General features: G+C 38.7%; 1 long non-coding RNA gene across 2 annotated transcripts in view; it reads left to right on the forward strand.

Moving 5' to 3' along the window:
* LOC148673632 (uncharacterized) overlaps positions 1-18,275 on the forward strand; it is a 225,950-nt gene that overhangs the window by 14,674 nt on the left and 193,001 nt on the right. For both annotated transcript variants that reach the window (XR_015936073.1, XR_015936074.1), the window contains exon 2: positions 7,256-7,495. This is a non-coding gene — a long non-coding RNA (uncharacterized LOC148673632). The remainder of the gene's footprint in view (positions 1-7,255; positions 7,496-18,275) is intronic.

Genomic DNA, 18,275 nt, shown 5'->3' on the forward strand with positions numbered 1-18,275 from the left:
TCCAGATTTTTGGTGTGTGTGCTTGGCTGAGGAGTCAATGATGTGAAGTTACTGTACCTGCTGTATAATTGTGACTGAACACCTCTAAGTCAGAATCCCCTCTAAACTTGGACCGTTAAGGGGGTATTCTGACTTAAAGTCAAACCATTCAGCTTGAATATAAATAACAAGTGGTGTCTTAAGCCCGCTAGAGATGGTAACTGTCAGGGATGGTTCTTTCCGGACCCTGTGCAGACGACACAGTCCAGGGTAGAGTGAGGAAAAACTGGGAAAAAGGCATACAGGATATGGGAATGAAAACAGGGGGGGCGTGTCCACAGAGTGCTGGTGGTCGGGGAAGGTGTGACCGAGACAAAAAATCCAGGGACGAGTCAAAAGGGAAATCCAAAACAGGGCAAAAGTCCAAGGCCAGGTGATCCATTCGAGACAGACGATTAAAAACCAGAACCGGGTTGGGACCGGCAGGGGAAATGGGAACAGGAAGAGGAACAGACACTAAAACCTTAACAAGGCCAGGCGCATCCAGGTCCCGGGCTTGCATGCTGCGGAAACCTATGCAGAGCCCAGAATAGCGTCAACGTCTGGCTTTTAAGGGGGAACTGAAAAGGGGGCTGGAACGGGGAGCAGGTGCAGGGGATGAATAACAAACAAGGAAGTGCTGGAGCGCCCTTAAGAGGGGTTGCGATCATGACAGTAACATTATGATTGTGATCTTCACCCTGAAACACATGTGTAGACCTTTCACTCAGGATTCCACATTCATACTTTCCAGTCGCACTTACCAATCAAGATGCAACCATACAGAACTTGTTTCGCTGAGGCCTTTAATTTATTTTTTAACAATCAGAGACTGTCATGACAAAGAGTTTCATGAGTAAAACATCCAATTAATACAATACACTGACACGTACAGTATACTGTGTTTGTAAATGTGAAAAACCTTAATGCCTACTAAAGTTAACAACAGGCAGTGGAGGCTCTAATTAAAACCGATATTGAACAAGCAGCAGAAACAGCAAAAAATAGCTACTAGTGTGGAGAAAGATTGTAACCGCTTATAGTTTCATCTGTAGTCTGTAGTCAATCTCTTCAAAATGAGGAGGCAATCTGATGTCAACATGTTTTAGAGTATATGCCATTATTGGATTTTATCTACATTCTCAATTCATACAATCTTCTTCACTGTGGGTGTAACAAGCCACTCCATTAGAGCTATAGCAAACAGCTAATGTTGACTTTAGACAGCCAAGGGAGAGGCAGTCTTTTGGTGCAGCAGGAATCTTCAATATCTTGGGTGTGGCACTATACAGTATGCCAGTGTTGCTTGTGAGAGGGTGTGACTGAATTCTGGCAGGGACATTGAGCTATCTATCATTTATAACGTGGGTACCAGCCTGTGCACTATTCTATGTCCAGTGGATATTATTACCCGTGGGTGGCACAGTGGTTAGCAATCCTGCCTCACCCCACTGAGGTCCTACTGTAGGTTCAGTTCCTGGGGTGGTATCCTGATCTTGTGTGGGTTTCCTGAGATATATTCCAGTTTCCTCCCGCCCTATTGCTTGCCAGGACAGGCTTCGGCTCCCCACATGACCACATACTGTGTAAAGCAGTTAGAAAATGGATGGATCGTTAACTGTTAAAAGTATACCTACATAGGTATTCGAAATAAGACGGCTCATGTTGGTCAAATTTGCATTATCAACCAGGAATGTGCAGTTATGAAGCTATTTTTTAAGTTAGGGGCTATGAGAACATAAGAAACCCAGAAAGATTGAAGACAGAAATGGCAGTAGAACACTTCACTGTAAAGAATCCAGTGTATTAGCATGGCATCTTGGAAGATTTCGTCTGGATAAAACTGCAAACAGATCTGCTCTTCATTCTGAGTGATTGTGTTTCCAGACAGAACTTGACTTGTACTGTCAGTGGTGTCAACCAGCAATTTCTGCTGGTTTCATTTGTCTTATTTTAACAAACATGCGCGTGACTTGTGGCACATTCTAGATAATATAAAAAAGTAAAATTCTAGAATTCTTATACTCTTAGTTATGTAAAAAGGGGAGCCAAAACTAAGCAATGAAATCCAATGTGTTTCCTCTATAAGCAAATGCAAATGTAAGTCCAATTACAAACTATTGTATAAAATCACATTAAAATACTAAGTTGGGCAAAAAGTTTTCAATTTAGTCTTAAATGTATCTAGCATTTCAAGAGCAACCAGGTACATTTCTGGGCTTAAGCACATATCCTACACTGACAGGCTAAAAGAATGACATATTTTATTCTTGAACAGAGAAGATTAGAAGGGCATCTTATATAAATATTCAAAATCCTCAAATGTATTAACAAACCCAACCTAGAGGGTTTCTTCCGCCAAAACAGTTTACCATGAACCAGAAAACACAAGTGGAAGCTATGTGGTAGAATGTTTAAAAGTGCATTAAAAGTTTGAGTTAATATCCTGACTTCTTTCATGCAACAGCTAGATAAGATCTTTGGTCAATTATCTATTAACTACCAAAATGGGGTATACAGGCCGTATGGCCTTCTCTCTTTTGTAACTATTCTTATATTCTCAAATCAAAACCTTACTGGAAACCAGTGTTAAGACATCAGTACTGTGTTGATGTGATCAGACATGTGAAGGTCAGTAGCTAACTGGCAGCACTCAGAACAAGATGAATCCTGTTAAGGATCCAGTTGAATTTGTTGTCAGACAAACCAGCCAATTTATTGTTGCAATAGTCAGGATGGGAGCTTATGAACTCCTGATCCATCATCTTTGCGCCTTTCATGTTCAGGCACGTTTCAAGTCTAGCAATGTTTCCCAGGTGCTAGATACAGTAGTTCTAGTCACAGAAATAGGATGTAGGGCACATGAAATGAAAAATCAAAGCCATGAATGACACCCAAATTCTCAACCCATCATCAAAAAATCATCAAATGTTCATGATTTGTATGTACTGTTGTAAGACAACAGTATGTCTTCAAAACATACTGTACCTTAGTTCATTAAAGTTTTATTTATTTACTTTTTTAGACAGTAATTATGTGGTTTTGTCTGGGTTTCATTTCAAACAGTGTCTCTCCATCCATGATGTGATTTCAGTAAAATACTCAGATAAAGCTAGATTGTTTGCACGGATCTGAGTGTGATCCAAACTGAGTCCTACGGTTCTATTTCCTGATGATTGCACCTACTGTAGGAGTAATGTTTACACACTGAAAACTGAGGGTCCCAAGGGAGGCACCAAACCACAATGCTCTCAGTGTGGAATTAAACTACTGAAACAAAATGAAACTACTAAGAAGAGAATGGAGACAAACCAGTCAGATGAGGTCAACATGCAACACTAGATGTTTTACCAATAGTTCTTGATTTATAGTAACAAGAATTGAAATCATACCACTGTTTGTAGCTGAACAGAAGATATTACAGAAAAGAAGAATTACCCCCCAAAAAAAGACCACAAATAAAATTTCTCCAACAGGCCATTTCTAGTGTGATAGTTAGAACAGTGGTTGGCAAGAATTTGATCAATTACCTGAAGAAACAGACAAAGAGTCTTAAGTAGTGGTTTACTTTATGTTAGTTTCAGTCATTGTTCAGTTTTAAAACAGCAAAGAGTCCATATTACACATAATAGGCTGGAGTTTTGTAAAAAAACATCCACAGTAATTTTTATTTTACTAGAAAACTTATTACTAAGTGTAGACAGACCTAACAGACCTAAAGAAAATGAAACTAAGTGAATCAACTCTGGGAATATTGTCTCTAAGTTTAGATATTAGTGCCAGTGAATAGCAGAATTGAAGTCTTCTTGAATAACTGGTTTGGAATTTTAACCTCATCAATTGTATTAAAAGCAACTGCAGACCCATTTAAAAACAATCTCATGGTCCTATTGATAATTAAGTAGATTTGGCTTTATTACAATTTTCATCAAATCAAATAAAGCATCAAAATGTCTTTATCAAAACAATTCACCCAAATCTTGAGAACTTGCAGGTGATCTATAACCACCTCATGAATTGTGAAAATACTCCATCTGACAAGCATCCCTAACTAAGTTTGGTTAGAACTGTTTCAAAAGTAATCGTAGAATGTTTAGTACAACTGAGGTATTTAAAGTAGTATGGGTAACAGTCAATCTTAAAGAAAATGAAAGAAAGTACTAGATAACATGAGTTGGAACAGTAATGGTTCTATGTTAAATTAAAGAATTGCAACAAATCAGTTATCGTGTCAAGCGTCAGTGCTACTGTCAAGGCAAATGTTAAAGTTACTTAGCACCAATCTGATTCAAATCAATTTCATTCCATTCCATTCAATATATATTATCCCATGGCGGAAGACCAAAACTACAATACCATCAAGACACACATACATCGCCAACAAACAAATACTGCACATCAGTGATTCAGGAGAAGAGAGTTAGCCTGGTGTGTATTGAACACCAGAGAACAGAAGCTGAGAAACCTCACCAGAGGAAAGAGTATTTAGCATAAGTGACCGATAAGTTAAATCCGTGAATGTGTCAGTGTTTCCGACAGAGAACACCAAATAATCAAAAGAAACTAACCACTTCTGAAGAGAGTGCTTAAAAAGAGAAGCCAAGAACAAAAAAGGACATGCCTTTGTGTCTAGTTCCAAAATTATGATCGGTTGTCTCTGAAGCCTAACTTTAGTTTGGGGAAAGAGACAGAAAAAGCAGAAATGTGGTTTAGAAATAAAATCTTAGAAGGTTGTGTAGATTTAATAATTAGATACATTACAGCTTCAAAGATCAAAGCTATTTTTGCTGAAGCTGTTGTTTAATTACTGTTTTGAACATCCTCGAGTACAGTATCCATCAGATACAGTATATCAAATAAAGTCTGTTTCCGCAAATGAATATATCCAAAAGTAGCAGATGAAGCCCTTTTGAACTTTCAAAATGTTCAAGACAAGAAGTAATAGTAGATAGTACTTTTTTTAAGTTAGAACAGGGGCAAATGCGAATTGGGACTTTTCTGGTTTATCAGACAGTTGCACTGTTGCAATGTCTTCACTGCCTTAGGATCAGTGGGTGTAATTTCTGACTGAAATGTCTGTGTAAAACACTCCTCCAGCAGCAAAAAGGGACAGAACTTCTCCTGTAGATAAAAGAAACAGCACAAGTTCTAGAGATGAGCGTAGACGTATCTAAACTAAACGTCATTTCCCTGAAAGTAAAAGGTTATTATTATTACTATTATTCTTATGAGAATTCTGAGAATTAAGGCCCTGGAGTTTATTTGTCATTCCACAGTTCTTTTTTAATTTATACTGTCATTCTCTCCCAGTTTTGACCCTTCAGTTTCACACTAAAGCTTCTTGCTTTGAGATCTGAAAGTGGAAAAGAATCATGTTTAAGTGGTTATTGTGGTGCCTGTTAAGACCTTCAAATAATTCCAGAAATTGCAATATCATTTCTTCTATTCTACACAGTACTTTTGTTTTACAAATGACAGACTTTACAGTTTGTTTGAATTACACCCCGAAGGATTAGTAAAACAGTTCCCTACACAGACCTGCTTTACTAATCCTTTGGGGGTGTCCTGCTTTACTAGACACTGCAACTTAATGAATGGTAAATATATGATGAAAGTAACTTAAAGCCAAGAAGGCATGTTTAATTGAGAAAACAATGACACAGATCAGCTAGCAGGGGCTGTCTCAAACAGCAGTGGCTGAAAATGTGCTTCTTACATTCAGGCATAGGCACGCCATAAATGTTTTACAATTAATGCAGAAAAGACAAAGCACACCCTCAACATCACAAAATAAACATGCACAGTACAGTCCACAATTTGCCTATGAGCTTAAGGGTTTCTTGTTCTAGATTTATTTGGACAATGCTTAATCAATTTGTAAGTGTGGATGAGTAGGTGGCACTATTCCCTCTAGATCAGAATTTCCAAATCTGAACTCCAGTATGGTCACAAGGGACACTTAATGTCTTGAGTTGAGACATTAAACCAAGGCCCTTGGTCATTAAAAATCGCATAACACTCTTCAGATGTGTAGGAGTGATAACCGTGACCTGGCTAAACTCAGGTCTTCCTTTCCTAAAGTTTTAATGTGCTTGATTAAGTAATTTCTCACACCTGATCCCCTGTATAGTGGGGATGTGGTGATGCAAGATGCAAGCTCACAATTAACTTTCCCAGCAAGTGACTGGCACAAAGCAGGATCCACTCTCACAGTCACACCAGGGGCTATTTTCCCAGAAAGGAATGAACCTAACTGCATGTTTTTGGACTGTGGGAGGAAACCGGAGCACCCAGAGAAAAGAAGAAACCCAGACGAACTCAGGGAGAGCATACAAACTCCAGATTTGGAGTTAGCAGATAGCACCCCAGGAACTGAACCCAGGGCACCAGCTCTGCAAGGCAGCAGAGTTAGCCACTGTGTCACTCACAATGTCATCCGTTTTCCTTTTAAACTGATATCACACAAAATGTTGGTCAACAGTGTGTCATTATATACTCATTCTAGAGAGGGCGATTTAAAAGACATCTTCTGTTTCGTGAAATAAAAATCATATCTGTATCAGACAGTCTTTCACAGTGTCATCAGATTGGTGATGAGTTTTATCACCCTGAAGCTGACTGTAGCTTTCCTTCGCAAGTACTTCCCTTTGCTGGAACTTTAAACAACCTCTTAGGTTTTTCAGACATTTCCGTGTTTATTTGGAAGTTGGAACCTCAGCCGTTGCACATGAAGTGGTTGGTGGCTTTGCTGCATCATGTCATTGTCCAGCTGTGACTGGGATGCCCAAAGTGGAGGCACACCATTGGCTGAGCTTTACCAGGAGTAGGGTGTGATTATTCAGGCAGGGCGACAGCTTCGGCCTCCTGGGCACTTGCAGTTTAAAGTCCATACCTTTCCTCCATTTGTGTCAAGATCGGGATCCCTCCTCTTAAGGGCGCTCCGACCCTTTCGTATTTTAGTTGATTATGTGTACCTGCCACCTGTTTTGTGTCCCATTATTTAAGCCTGGCACTCTTGCTATTCCTGACTCAGCACTGGGAGATGGATGCCCAGAAGCCCGCCTACCAGCGGGTCCAGGAGAGACCCGACGGCATAGGCTTCTTCATGGCGTCCTGACCATCTGAGTCCGGGGCTTGGAGCGCATGGCCTCATTATCTTAATTTTATTCCCTGTCCCTGTTCCGGATCCTGTTCCGGATTTTAACTGTGTTTGTCTCCTCTTGGCTGGATCCCCCAGTTTTGGTCTTTGGACTGCGCCCCTGGATCTTCCTATTGGACTATTTGAAGTTGTTTACCATCGCCACGCCCCCCGAGCACCGGATCACCACCGTCACGCCCTCCTGTCTGTCAACCCGTCCTGATTCGACGACCCGTCTTTGTCTCCAACCCTGATGTCCTTCTCCACTTACTTCCACATTATACTGTCTGCATAGGATCCTGAACTACGCTTCGCGTACAATTTGGTGCTTAACCGCAGGTATGGGACTGCGCTGCCTGTTTCAACTGACGAATGTCTTGAAGGTGAGGAAGTCTGCTGACACTTCCTCATTCTTTCCTGACTAGTGTGAAGCTACTGGGATCCAAGGTGTAAAATGCATGCAATTGGCTATTCCAAACTGGGTAGGCAGAACAATTATTCTTTTTTCTTTTTTTTTTTCAAATGTTGCCTTTATAGCCACAATTGTGTAATTTTGCTAACTGTACAGTAAAAGTATAGACAAACTATTTTTTTATCTACTGAGCTGGGGTCTTTGCTTATTACTTTAAAATTAATTTTAATTAAATGCCAGTCCCCTCAAATAATTTTGCAGTTCTGCAGAGAGACAAAAATGTTTGACTTCTAAGAAACTGCTAAAAGCAAAAAGATATCTATTTTTTTAAAAGATGGCCACAGTTTCGGCCTGTTGTTGCTGTCTGAGCTTGTAGCCATGACACTTTCAAAAAGGACTTCATACAAACTCCAGATTATAGAAGGACTTCAGAATCTACACAACCTACTCCACACCAATGAAGATAAAACAGGCCTATAGTACCAGATCTGTAAAGAAAATGAGCAGAAGTCTTCACAGCCCTTCGGTATGGCATCCCCTAAACTAGTCCAGGTGTGGAAGAACAGTTTGAAAGGTCACAAAATTAGCTCAAAGGTCTCTGTCTGTGTGTAATGGTTATGTTTTGATTTGACTTTGACCAGAATGAACAATGGCCATGCTTGTTGTTTTTGCAATTAAAAGGACTGAGCAGTCCCATCATTTGGAGAAAAGAGTGTTTGCTTCTGTGTCAGGGGAAAATAGGGTTTTATAATGCTTAATAATAAAGACCCATAAGCATTTTATTATAGTCATGTATTGTAGAGTAGAGAAGAGGAGTTTGTTGCCATATGCACATATATATGGAGTTCTTATATAGACTTCTGTCTGCGTGGACCTTTGGCAGATACAGTACATCTTTGATGATGTTGCATGTTACATGTTCAAATGTTCCACTTGTTGACGTTCATTTACAGTGGGTTTCACTTCCATTATGAAGAGTGGAGCCCCTTGCACGTTTAATCTCTAAGACATGCTGGGCGAATGTGAAGTATTAAGTTGCTTTCTGTCCGTGCTGTGGATTTGGTTTGCTGAATCGAGAAAGCCGCAGGCCTATATAAAATTTACATCAAAAGCAGCTGAGAATGGTCGAATTTCATGATGATTATTGTTGCAGCATGTTTGGTTTAAGTGCCTAAAAAATGTTTTAGTTTTGAGAATCATTCAAAAGCATCCCTATACATATGGTGATATTATGGTTTGCTGTAATATTCTGTGGTAAAGTAGAAAAAAAGTCTAATGAAATACAATTGCTGCATGGTAATTGTAATTGGTGATAAATTATGGAATACCACTGCAAAGTACATGTATGGTAAATGCATAACATACCTATGGAGAAAAGTAACAAGACTTAGAAGTCTGCAGTACATAAGTGGTCTGAAAGTTTTACAATACTTCCCCTTTAGGACAGGTTTCAGGTTAACATCAGATTGTGCTCATTCTGGGAGTTTTAAATTATTCACTTATCACCACAGTTCACAGATGAAAATGACCTTAAGCGAAAGGTAGTTGCAGGCTGACTCAGTACGAGCCTTGGGATTGACAAAGTGAGCAATTTGGGGAAAGCGTGTAGCTTTCCTGGGAGGAAATATTAAAAGTCATTTTGGCCATTGCAGGCCGCAATGACTTTCAAAAGAATAGGGTAAAAAATGAAAATGTATTTGCAGATGTTTTCTAAAGCATCTTTGTTTAAAAAAGTCAGCAACATATGAGAAAGCTGACGTTTCTCTCTCTTTCTTTTAGTCTAAGATGTTGAAGTAATGTTCACATTCATAAACATTAAATGCCCAATGTGCCTACTGTATATGCAGTTCAGGTGGGTAGCTGCATCAGCATGCATAGGCTGCAAAGGAACAAGTAATAGGTTTATTCCATGCTGAAAAGAGAAGAAAGAAAACACACGTTTCAGCTCTTCAGCCTTCACACCTGAAGAAGGCTCCACAGCCGAAACATTGTGTTTTCTTTCTTCTCTTTTCAGCATTGAATAAACCTATTACTTGTTCCTTTTGCTGTATATGCAGCCCGCATAGGGATTTTCTGTATCATGTGGGGCTCAACAGGACAGAAAGAATCTTTACATTTTTACAACTGTGGGAATCTGCTCAGTAAACTTGAAAGAAGGGACCACACCGTCTTTTTAAAATGAGGAGCAGATCAGAATTTGAAATTCTGAACCATGATCTACTGTGGAGATGTGAGGATTCTTGTTTAAAAAGAACAAGAAAAGAAAGATGTGGTGATTTACAATTAAAGACTTCTGTAAGAAAAATCATAAAAGTAGCTTATAATATACACAGGATACAGTATATTACATACAGAACATACAGTATATGTTATATACAGTACAGTCCTTCATAGGAAACCAAACAAAATGAAGGATATACAGTACAGTTAGTCAATTCAACAGCAGTTGGCTGTTCATTTTTCTACTAAGTACTTGACGTATGAAAAGTGATCAATTTACAAAAAGACATTCTTTACCCTATAACACAATATTCTTTTTCCTTCTTTATCAATACATTTTTTATATAAGTTGTACTATTACTTTGAAAAAATAAGTTTTATATTTATGGACAGCTTCTTAAAACAATCACATAACAGTTTTTGAAAGAGTAAAGTTTAAAAGTATTTAAAAAAAAGATATCTCTACTGCAAAACTAAAATAATATGAAGTAGGATTATTTGAGTACATTTAGCAGCTTGTGCTAATGGGCCCCACAATAAAATTAAATCAATCAAAACTTGACACGCATTTGCTGGGCTCTTTGTATATTAAATACTCTGTGGAGCATAAAGAGGTTGAACCTGCATATCATAATCAACGCAGAATGAAATAAAATACAGGGAGCTTTTATGTAATTATCTTTAAATGTACAGTATGCATTTTGTAGTGTGTGTGAGAACCTTAAATACCAGGAAAAATCATATAGATTATATGCAGTACTAGGTCATTTCATTTTATGGCTTCTGTGTGTATTGTTTCTTTCCAGTGAATAGACATGCAAAAGCAGAGAAGCACAAAAGGGACAAACAAAAGGAGCTACAAAATCTGAATCCCATTTATGTGGAACATTAAACACAGTATACAGGCACTGGCATTTGACTGTGGAACACATCTAGGAAATACCTAGCGAAGTGAATTAATATGCAGTGTCTCATGTAACAACAAGATATGAAAACTAAATAGGAATAAATGCAAACAGGGGGAAAAAGAAGATAAATCAAGTCTTTCTTATCCAGGCTTGCATTTTTTAACTCTCTCTCTGTTTGCGTGTGGTACAAAGTCTTAGACACTTCACATGGAAAATGGTTTGCTGTTGTTTTCTGTCTTATCTGTGGCTTGCCTTCCTTTGTTTTTTGGGCTTTACTTGAAATTCCCTTACCTAGCTCTAACGCAGAGTATTAGCGCGAGAACTCTCTCTGTGTACCAAATTCCCATACCATTCAGTAAGCTTGTTTGACAGATTCCAAAATACCCCTACTGCCTACTTTGTACATTCATAACTTGGTACGCTCTCTGTTGGTATTTCTCACGGAATATGACATTTCTTTCTCTGCCCCTGCAAACGTTTTGCTGGGCATTATGGGGGAGTTTTTGCTAAAATGATCTCAGCAATGCTCAGGATTAGGAAAAAAGGAAATACTGTATATTTATTTAAGAAATCTTTCTTAGTCATATCCATGTGGCTATATTACACAGTTAAAGTTTTTGTTCCAAATGTCACTGAGCACATTACAGACCTCCTGACATTCTTTCCTTCCCTTTCTTTTGTAATAGAGAGTGCCCTGTCCCTCAGGGGCATTCGAACCTGAGTATTCTGCTTCTGCCTAATACATCTGTCCTGGTGCAAAATTAACTCATCGGTATAAGCCATCACTCACATGCAGTAAAACCTAAACTGAGTGAATGTATGCAAAATGAAAGAGATGCAGGTGGGACTTGAACATATAGTGGTACTGTACATGTGCCTTTGGGTGAACTTCTGAACATTGAGCTTGGTGGGAAGTTATGGTAAATGGATTTTGCAACACAGCTGCTTTTGCAACATGTGAGTGTGCTGTGTGTCTCTGCAGCATTTTGGAGCTCTGTAAAAGAGCATTAACCTTAGAGCACATCTCTGCTGTTTTCCACTGGTTTTCTGCTAAAAGGCAGAACTGAAGACAGAGCTCACCACAGTGTAACACTATAGTAATCTGGTTCCAGGAAAATGATAACACGACTCTTCGCAAATGTTATGCTAGAAATTGTTTTTGGGACTTTGACGTTATTCTGGGCTGCGCTTTATGACTTTAAAAAAGATGCATTCTAGATATTGGTTTATATAATTTAGTCTGGTTTCACTTATAATTTCTCATTTTGGCTAAAAAAGCATTTTCCGATGACAAGACATTAGTCTTTAGTTTGAAGCAAGTGTTCATTGGTCTATGCCTTGTTCTGTCTCTAAAGTGTTCAAGCTACAGCACATAGAAAATAAAGTGAAAAGAGAAACAGAGCTTTGAACTACTACCCAGGGGTTAAGGAAGTTTCCAGTCACATCCAGGTTGCAGTGAAATTTCCCCTGCTTCAGGCAATAACTTGACACTTTCAGTTTCAAAATGACCTTCTCCTTTCCTTAGCTTTACTGGAAAAGCTCTTGTAGTCTTTACACATTAACCTTTAATAGTGCTTGGGTAAAAGTAGTAGTTCTGTGTAACTCTAGTCTGTTTAATTGTATTCACACACATTTTCATAGGAAACTGCGTACAGTCAAGCAAGAAAACATTTTACAATTGAGCCACATAGAAAAGCCACTTTATGTCAGACATACAAAAGCAATTAATTATATCAGTCCTTTAACATAAAACTAGTCTTTATTAGTGGTATCTGTATGGATATATAAATATGAATACAGTATATACAGTATTATCCCCTTGATATTAGGTTGTTCGATAATTTATCGAAGGTATCCCATGGCAGTGGTCACATAATTATTGTTTTTCCCATGGAAGTGGTCATATATTGTCTGAACTACAGTATGGATATCTCTTGTATAAATGTAAAAAAAATGGTCACATACATCATTTGAATCACAAGTCTTTTTTTTAAACAAACGAGTGAATTATCACATCTTTGTTACTTGATAATAATAAAGTGGTGACTGATGATAAAAGTGGTTCTGGGATTGACTGTGTTCTAGAGTTTGAATATCTTATTCTTCATTTGTATCCTTGGCCAAATCTTTCTACTATTCATGTGGTTTGATTTAGGTTCTCTCTTTAACAGGTTCATTTGGATCTATGCATCCAAAATATCAAAAATATGTGTTTTTCCAATCACACACATTTGTTCCAATCAACCACAAGCAACCTCCACATTAGGTAAAGTAAAGTTACTAATTTTTGTTTCTGATTTGTTACAGATAAAAAAAACTATAATTTCAAAGTGTGGTTTCCTCTGCTGTACAACTGACTGCCCACTTTGCAAACCACATAAGTAAATCAATGAACCAAGTATCAGTCTAAGAAAACACAGCCTTACCTTTCCTGAGCAAACATTGTACTTTGCTTTTTCTTTCCTCTCCCTAGAGAACACTTAAAAATACTTGCCATAGTTTTCTGTACTTGTCGGAGTTCTGAGAATGTTTCCCCTTTAAACTACAAGTACTTTCATTCTGAGCACACCGAACCATAAAGTTTTGTTTTTCTTAGCTGTTCTTTGACAGTTGTTTCAATAGTTGCTACTGTATATTCAACTTTTGTTTCTAAATTCACTTTACACAAACTGGGGAACACCTTAGAGGTGTGCTTGACATAATAATAATAATAATAATAATTGCTTACACTTATATAGCGCTTTTCTGGACACTCCACTCAAAGCACTTTACAGGTAATGGGGACTCCCCTCCACCTCCATTTACAGGTAATGGGGACTCCCCTCCACCACCACCACCAATGTGCAGCATCCACCTGGATGATGCGACGGCAGCCATAGTGCGCCAGAACGCTCACCACACATCAGCTATCAGTGGGGAGGAGAGCAGAGTAATGTAGCCAATTCATAGAGGGGGATTATTAGGAGGCCATGATTAGTAAGGGCCAATTGGAAATTTGGCCAGGACACCGGGGTTACACCCCTACTCTTTTCGAGAAGCGCCCTGGGATTTTTAATGACCACAGAGAGTCAGGACCTCGGTTTTACGTCTCATCCGAAGGACGGCACCTGTTTACAGTATAGTGTCCCCGTCACTATACTGGGGCATTAGGACCCACATGGACCGCAGGGTGAGCGCCCCCCGCTGGCCCCACTAACACCTCTTCCAGCAGCAACCTTAGTTTTTCCCAGGAGGTCTCCCATCCAGGTACTGACCAGGCTCACACCTGCTTAGCTTCAGTGGGTTGCCAGTTGTGAGTTGCAGGGACTGTGTAATGGACATAAGTAATGCAGAACAAACTCGGGTAACCTCATTTCTCCTGGTGTTTATCAATGTCTTCTCATTGGTGTTGTCTGTTGTGCTGGAAAGAAGATTTGATGAGATGGAACAACATTCACTGACCTTTGGTACCCTCACTGTTTGTGTGGACTGCCATAGTAGGTGGAAACAGGGAATTAGTCATTCCGTATTTTCAAAATTATGTTTTTATAAAACATGGAATTTATATAATGGAAAATGAGGTAAATATCAGAGAATATTGGAATTTCTAATAAAGAGAGGCCTCACACAAAACAGTAGTTACTTAGTGCATATGTATAACAAGCATCCCCACCCTTCTCCCTGCCGGATGAATTGTTTTATTGGTTCATAGCACACAATGAAGAGATAATGCAATGAGCTTTTAATCTAGCGAAAGTCAGATACACAGTCCATGTCACACACATTAACTGGTGCAATGGAGTTTCGTTTTGTTTGTGCACATTCAGGTAAAGCCTGAGAGGAACTAGAAATCATAAACCACTGGAGTAAATATGAAGCCTTTAAAGGGCACAGATTGTAGGATGTGTTTGTTTATACAACTAACACTTGAAATGCCCTGGAAATATGTCAAGATCGGTTGCTTTATAGAAGAGTCCTTCAAACGAGAAATTTAGAAAATAAATTTAATCAAAACCACAAGCCCTTGACTGGGTACCTGTAGTCTAATGTTTTATATTAGTACATCCTGACAAAGCAGCTGATTCCTATTGAATTAGCAGGAAATTCAAGACCCAAAATATCCATTCTTGAATTTGCAGCTAAGACAGTCAGAAGACCATTTCAGGGTCTTTGGGACATTTGGTAAATCATGAATCATGAATAATGAACAAACCCTTTTTCCCCCCCTTATAAACTAAAAATCGTCCGCTTCTCGAGTGGTTGCAAGAGCCACAAGAAGGAAAAACTGTGTTTAAAATAAAAGCCAATTAGGCCACTTATAAATGCAATAACAAAAATAAACTCTCAGAAGCTGAGTGAGCCGAAGAAGAATCCCATTCCTGTTCCTTGAGAAGGTGATCTGTTAGATCTGTAGTGTTTTATACCCAAGGTGTATTCTTCTTGGGAGCACAGACTGTTTGTCTCTGTCTCTGTCTATGTGTGTATGTACTGTACATTCATATTTATATGTGCATTTTCTGCAAACTGACACATGCAGAGTGATTTCAAGTATCCAGTGTAAAACAATGGAATCCCCTGTGATTCCCCTGGCTGGATGGGGTACAGTGCTCTCTATCTCTTTCACTTTCGCAATGACCTTGTCCATTCCATGTGCTTTACAGGAAGCCCTGGCCTTCTTTACAGAAAAGACTGTCTGTGGGAGGAATCAAGGTTCAGCTGCTTTCTCACAAACAATGCACTTGTAGGGAAGGGCTGAGAAGCCATAAAGCATGAAGGCCTCTGCTTAATGGCTACATGTTTTTCCAAGATAAAACAAATGGGACAATTAAACCTGTGCTGATAGGGGGTTGAATACTGTGCACAGGAGAGTTTTAGTTCAGCTGGGCTTTTGAGACTTTAAAGAAATGTGACTGCAGGGTGTATGACTTCTCAGGAATACTGCTAGTCTTGATTTTGTACCAAAAACTACCTCTTTCATCCGTTTCTTGTTAGCATTGAGGTGCACTTTGAATTCTGAAAATGAAATAGAGGCTTTACTTTCATTTTCTCCTTCCTTTCATGTGGTAAGTTATGTGGCATGATCAATGGCCTGCTTCAAACCAAAACCATGCTCCAGCTTGTGACTTAGACGTCTGCAAGTGTCTAGAAACATAAGAAAATAGTAAGAATCAAGATATGTGAAGAACTCTTTGTCACAGTACCCTTCCAGGAGTGCAACACTTCCTCAGAATAACTGCACTATTCACTGAGTCTTCTCTGTGTGTTTAAGCCACCCACGAAGCAAACTTCCAACACAAAGTAGTTTGACTTGGTTTGTGCTGAAAATGTGCTTTGCCACCCTACCACCACTACAGAGCTTTTGCTCATAATAATGTTTCGCTATACCGTAAACACGCGCCGTCCTTTGGATGAGACGTAAAACCGAGGTCCTGACTCTCTGTGGTCATTAAAAATCCCAGGGCGTTTCTCGAAAAGAGTAGGGGTGTAACCCTGGTGTCCTGGCCAAATTTCCCATTGGCCCTTACCAATCATGGCCTCCTGATAGTCCCTCTCTATGAATTGGCTTCATTACTCTGCTCTCCTCCCCACTGATAGCTGGTGTGTGGTGAGCGTTCTGGTGCACTATGGCTCCTGTCGCATTATCCAGGTGGATGCTGCACATTGATGGTGGTGGTGGAGGGGAGTCCCCATTACCTGTAAAGCGCTTTGAGTGGAGTGTCCAGAAAAGCGCTATATACGTGTAAGCAATTATTATTATTATTATTATTATTATTATTATTATTATTATTATTATTATAATGCTCCCACTCAAACATGGCTCTCTGTTCAGATCCATGATGCTAGACTTCAAGCTGTCAGCATGTTTTGTGTGTCTTTTTATTAACCCATTCAAAGGTGTTGTTTACCCTTGGTAATTAACCCTTTAGAAAATGTACTTATGCCCAACAGGTAAATTATTTAGGAAGCAGATGGAAGCAATTTATGTTTACATTAAAAAAATCATACTGCAAAGATACTGTATCTTTGACAATTGACGCGCCACTCTAAAAAAATATTTTACGGGAGGTTGCCTCCTACACTAACTTCCAAACTGCAAAACACATGTGTAAATCAGAATTTCCTGTGTATTACAGGCTAAAATTCTTCTAACCACCTTCTAACCATTTCAGTTGGTATTGAGAATTCATGTTTTTTAGGTTTTCTGGCTGTGCACTTGTGTGAGTTGTAGTAAAATATACATACTGCATTAAGGTTTCCCATTCTTCCACTGCATCACAATATAATTTTTCATTGCAGTACGGAAGGTTTTACTATTTTATAATAAAAAATATTTTATTTTTGTTTTGCCAACTATTTTCCAAATCTCGGCCAAAGTCATCAAGCAAGTGCTCTAGGTGGTTGTTAAGATGGGGTGAAAGGCAGTTTTAAAGGAATTGCAAATATTTTCCTCCCCATGTTCATCTCAGATTTCACCTTTAACAAAGAAAGAACTGTTAAAAATGTTAATTACAAGATAATATTCCCTGAGTGCATTCTGTGTTGTATCTTGGTACCAATCACTGACAATGGTTGAAGCAAATTCTGACAACCTAAAATACCAAAGCTCTTCTCTGTACATTTTGAATCCCTGGTTTGAGTTGCAGTTTATGTTTTATTATATAGTGTTGTAATAGCAATGTAGTATGCTTTCCATGTTTTTCCTTATAGTCTTACTGTAGGACTTTTTATGGTGATTTCCCCCTTTTATGAACAGGCATGGACATACTGTAGCAGAGTACAATTGCTGTATACTGATTGACTGTTACACATTAGTATTCAGTTTTGAAGAGTTTTGAGGAATCACAAAGATAAAATCTGAAAGAGGACAACAATGGAATTTCCACTTAGAATACATGTGGGTTCTATTCCAAGAAAATATGTATTGCATCTGCTTTTTCCATGTAACTTTTGATTTGACTTCTGCTGTGGCTAGTTACTCATGTTTGAATACAACCCTAAAAGCAAAATTGAGATTGAATCCCCATCTGGTCCTGTGCTGGTAGTAAGTGAACTGAAAAGGAATGAGGTTGATTTTTATCATAATCTTATTCCTAATCTTATACAATGTCTAAAAGCATAGTTCACTGGGTCCAGGAAGCTTCCAAGTGACCATGTGCCACAATGACAGATATATTTCCACCAAGCTTCTGTTTTGTTTGGAAGCTTTGCCAAATAGATTTCGTAGTGCTTTTACAAATCTCCATTACGTACTTTGTCTCCTTGTGGCCACTGGGAAATTACTGGCAGTCAAGTTATATTATACCATACCTAAGAGACCCCAGGGACTTTCTGCTTTAAATCAAAATGTTCACCCACCAACAATATGCAATTATAAACCCAGTACTTTACTGGCAGGCTTCCATTGAATAGAAGCAAAAAAATCTCTGAAAAACAAAAGAATTACCTCAACACACCAGGTTCCTCATCAGCAGTTGGTAGAGGGCCACAAATTTGATTTAATTGTGGACCACATTGCCAGCAAAGTTTATGAACAAAAGGGCTGTATGGTTCCACACTATTCTTTTGGAAGGACTTTTTAAAATTTAGTAATACATTTTCA

The sequence above is a fragment of the Lepisosteus platostomus genome, chromosome 4 (assembly GCF_059453375.1).
Source record: "Lepisosteus platostomus isolate fLepPlt1 chromosome 4, fLepPlt1.hap1, whole genome shotgun sequence".
Lineage (NCBI taxonomy): Eukaryota > Metazoa > Chordata > Actinopteri > Semionotiformes > Lepisosteidae > Lepisosteus > Lepisosteus platostomus.